This window comes from Triticum urartu, chromosome 2, assembly GCF_003073215.2.
Source record: "Triticum urartu cultivar G1812 chromosome 2, Tu2.1, whole genome shotgun sequence".
Taxonomy (NCBI): Eukaryota; Viridiplantae; Streptophyta; class Magnoliopsida; order Poales; family Poaceae; genus Triticum; species Triticum urartu.
The window spans coordinates 721,997,757-722,002,707 of NC_053023.1; positions in this window are offsets into that span (position 1 = coordinate 721,997,757).

Consider the following 4,951-nt stretch of genomic DNA (forward strand, 5'->3'; position numbering starts at 1 on the left):
GACATTGATAGTGACATCTAAATATGTGCAATAATATCTAAGTTAAACATGCAATGCCAGACCCACACACAAAATACATGCCATCTTGCAATAAAAGTCAGCGCAACTCCTCGGTTTAAAGACTACCAGCCAATTGTACTCATCACACCACCTAGGTCTTCCCCTAATTCGCCTTGGAAGTGTTTTTTTAACATAAAATCTACGTTTGCTAGACCTCACCATGTTGTGTTATGTTGAAAGTAGTATGGCCGCTCAAAGTATACACCCCCCTTCTTCGTCCCGACAATCACAAAATATGTAGATTACAATCATTTCAACATTGTCCATCACTATACACGTATAGCGAAGGATGAAGAAACCATTTACAGGATAAAGACCGAGCGAGCATATCCAAATGTGGTGGACCAGTTGATGTAGAGCCAATCATCACAACTGATTTCTCAATTATCATAAATAAAAGGGAGAGTAAGTTCTAGTCGTTCTAGCCCGTTCTAGCTGAGCTTACACAACATGCTCACTTTGGTCGTCCAGCTACGGAAATGGCCATCTACTCAAATAAATTTGGAAAGGATGTCCAATAATATCTAAACTGGTTCAACTTTACATCATAATTTTTTGACCCGAGAGGCGAGTGAAATCAACTAGCTAAAATAGTCAACAAAACAAAAAGTAAAAAGTAAAACTAAAAAATTTACTCTGTAACACAACAACCATTAGCACACTAGAAAACACAAAGTTTCATTCAACCAAAGAATTAAATAGGAAAAATGGCATGAAAATTATGGAAAGCATATTCAGTAACACAAAAAATAATTTGCACATTACAAAAGCACAAGTTGTTTATCTAGAAAAATGTGCCACTGGTGTATATATAAAGTGCAAATGATCAAAATATAGTTCATGGGACGCATCCCAGAAACTCCATACAACTAAGGGAAGTTCCAGACGTTGCAAAAGAAGAACACCTATGATAATTAAGTCTTACAAGTTCGACATAAAGTGAAAATATGAAACATAGGGCGCGTTTGGCTCCTGTGGCAGTTGCACTTTTTTTGGAACGTGTTTGGTTACCAACAAAACCCAACGTGCAGCAGTCCCCCACAGCGTAAATTGCACTGATATGAGTCTACATGTGAGGAAACGACTGATTTGAGTGTTACTCCTGGCCAAGGCTGAGGGCTGCTTTGAGTTTCATGCAGGCTTGTTTCTCTCCATGGCACAGGCAACCAAACAGCCGGGACTTGGCCCTGAGCGTGCGTGGTTACCTTGCTAGCGACCAAACACGCGCATAACATAGGTAAAAACAGAATAGAGATGACAAAGATCCTCAATGAAGAAGCAATTTAGCTGAAGATGCTCAGGCAGCAAAGGTAGCAACCAGTAGATGCCATTTGAAATGGCAAAACATGTAGAGGTCCAGTATATCCACACTGCTTCTACTACAACCGGTCAGTGCATGATTGGGGGATTTTTTTTTGAAAGTACGATGAATTTTATAGAAAATTCGGAAACTATACGTCCTAATATATAAAAATCAAAACTATAACCCCGTCGGTCTCCTGTTGGCCGAAAAAGGTTTTTTCAGCGCACCGTTGGCCGAAGTGAGCTCTTCAGCCTCTTGTTAGCCAAAGAGTGGCCAGTTGGGCCGAAGATAGCAGCTTCGGCTTACTGCTGGCCGAAGAGTGGTCTTCGGCCCTGTGTAGACCGAAGAGTGTGGTCTTCGGCTTCGTGAAGGCCGAAGAGTGCCGGAGCTGTACGCCTCGCTGCAGCTGCATGTACGCTGGTTGGCAGGCTTGCTGCCATATGCATGCAGCAGCCTCTGCTCGTGGATATGGACTCATCTCATATGCATGCTGCTGCACGTACATGTCGTTCCATCCATTGATCTCACATGGCATTATCTAATCACGCGCAGCTGGCCGTTGGTGCTACTGTATTATCTAATCACCTGCAGCATATAGTACGCGGCTATAAGAGCAACTCCAACCGGCCGACCTAAATCGTCCACGCGTATTTGTTTCGGTTGAAGCGCGTACCCAAACCCAAACCGCGACCGACTAAGCCAACCACGATCTCTAAATTGTTAACGTTTTCAGTTTACAAGGCTATGTAGACACCACTCTTTTCTTGTAGATGTGCATCTCCTAGATTGATCTTGATAATCGGGCCAGCACAAGCTGCTCACGGCAGAGCAGCGGCGGATGGCGGCGTACGCGGCCGACTCTCCCAATTGGGAGGTCTGGTCCTGCTAGCGTTGGGTGCATGCGTCGATCCAAACGTCCTGCCAGCGTTGAGTGCATGTGTCGACCCAAACGAAAAATCGAACACATGCGCTCGCTCGGCCGATCCAAACGGCCACTTTTTATCCGTTTGGATCGGCAGGTAGGAGTTGCTCTAACACACACTACTAGTACCGACCATGCACTTGCACAATAATCCTGCACTGCTACTAGTATACGTAGATAGTATATCCACATGCAAAGCACTATTACTAGTCTACATAGATAGTACATGCACACGCGGTACCGTCTCCATCACCAGATGAACAGGCACGTGGTAGACGTACAAACTTTGCATGCCATGTGAGATCGATGGATGGGTGGATGGAACGACAGGTCAATTCCAACGAGTCTGTAACTGCAGCGAGGCGAGCGTCTGGGACATGCATTAGTACATGCGATTAGATAATCAGTAGCACCAAGCCACCAACGGCCAGCTACGCCTGATTAGATAATGCCATATAAGATCGATGGATGGAACGACAAGGTACGTGCAGCTGCATGCATGTGAGATTGAGTCGATATCCACGAGTAAAGGCTGCTGCATGCATATGGCAGCAAGCCAGCCAGCGTACGTGCAGCTGTAGCGAGGCAAAGGGCCTGGATGGCTCCGGCACTCTTCGGCCTTTATGAAGCCGAAGATCACTTTTCGGTCAACAGTAAGCCGAAGTTACTATTTTCGGCCCAGCTGACCACTTTTTGGTCGACTGGAGGCTAAAAGCTCATTTCGGCCAACAGTAGGCCGAAAAGGCCTTTTACGGCCCGCGAGAGGCCGACGGGATCATAGTTTTGATTTTTAAACATTAGAGTGTATAGTTTTCGAATTTGCTATAAAATTCGTCATAGTTTAAAAAAAAATCGACAATTGGGCGCATCATAAGGACGGATCCAATGTTGGTAGATTTCTATAAGGCCTCGTTTGACAGGAGAGGTTTTGCAGCCCCAAAGTGGAGAGGGATCTGAGAGAATTTGGTTAATCCCTCTCTTCCACCCAATCCCCTCAATTCCCCACTAATCTCTCCCCCTCATAAACCCCTCTATTTGGTTAAACCTCCTACAACAGCAGCAGCATAGCAAGCGTCCAGTTCCCTGGGTGCCTTGGGGGGTTTTCTGTACTACATATATTGAGGGGGATTCGTGGAGATATGAGAGGATTGGCTTGCTCAATCCCTACGTGTTAAATGGGTTGACAAGGATTTCTGGAGATTTTGAACCCTACGAGGATATTCCCCTCCAAGCCTCCCCAAACCTCCTCCACCAAAGGCCTAATGAAAACTGTTGCCCCGTACAGTCCAAATGATTATGTACTACTAATACAAGTTTGCTCGACCATCCCTGTGAGGAGGCAGATGGTTAGCCAGCCAATGGCCATGGCGTGAGCCTGTTGGAAAAGCTTGTTAATTGGGCAGGACCAGGATGGCCTACGTGGAGTTGAGTTCATGGCGCCGTGCAGTGACCAATCGGCATCTTGGAGTGTGTTTTCTATACTGGCCCTCCTTCAGGCTCCAGTCCTTCTCCCCCACACCACACAAAGCTTGGGACAACCCTACACGAATCTTCCAGCGTCCCTAGATGTTCCCTGCACGAACGAGTTGAGTAGGCAAATGATATGCAAACAGTCTTTGAACTCCTGCACCCATGGCTCTAATACAGAAGCACACGGACATATTTTCAAGTAAGGCTATGTTTGTTGGTTAGTACATTGTTTAGAGAGCTGCTATACACACGATGAAATTACAGCCGCATGCGTGCACGATCACATGTGGCAGCGCCAGCAGCGCGCGTACATGCAGGAGGCAATTGTTTTTGCTGTTTGCTGATGCATGCACAGTGTTATCGTTCACAGATCGTGCAGTTTGTGTCGTGTGTAAAGCCATTCTGCACTGTTTAAGAACACATTTGCAAGGAAGGCACTGTTTAACAATTCATATCTGTTTTATTTTTTCGGTTTTGCCAATCCTAAATGGACTTAGACTTTCTCAAATTCCGGTCGGTTTAGAACAAGGGCGCTGCTATGCGTCGGCCGGCAGATCATCCGCCGCCTCACGAGCCGTCAGATCTGATGTATTGAGCGGTCGGGCATCACCTTCTGCCATTGCAGCACAACTCGTGTTGCCAAAAATTTCTGCAACGCGGGTCATGTTGCAGAAAATTATGCAACATAAGTCAAGTTGCAGAATTGTTTTTTGCAATAGAGGACTTATGACAATTTTTTTGTAAGAGAGGTCTTGCTGCAATTTATTTTTTTAATGATAGAGATGTCATTACAGTTTAGCCTCTTTTGGTTCATAGGTTAGGATTATCATAGGAATAGGAATCTTGTAGGAAATGAGATGACATGTATCTCTAATCCTATGAGTAGGAATAGGAAATAAGATGTCATTTGGTTGACACCAAAGGAATTTTTTCATTGAGTCCAGGCTCTTTTTTATTTTTTCCTATGAAATGTGGAGGATAGGAACCAATCCTATGTAGGAATAGGAATCCATTCCTATGAACCAAAGGGCTCTAAAGGAAAAAATCCTATAAGAATCCTATCCTCTAGAATTCCTATGAAATTCCTCTAAACCAAAGGAGGCCTAATTATTTTGCAACAAAGGTACTGCTACAACTATTTTTGCAACAGAGACATTGTTGCAAAAACCGATAGCAAACAGTAATCAACAAGCAGC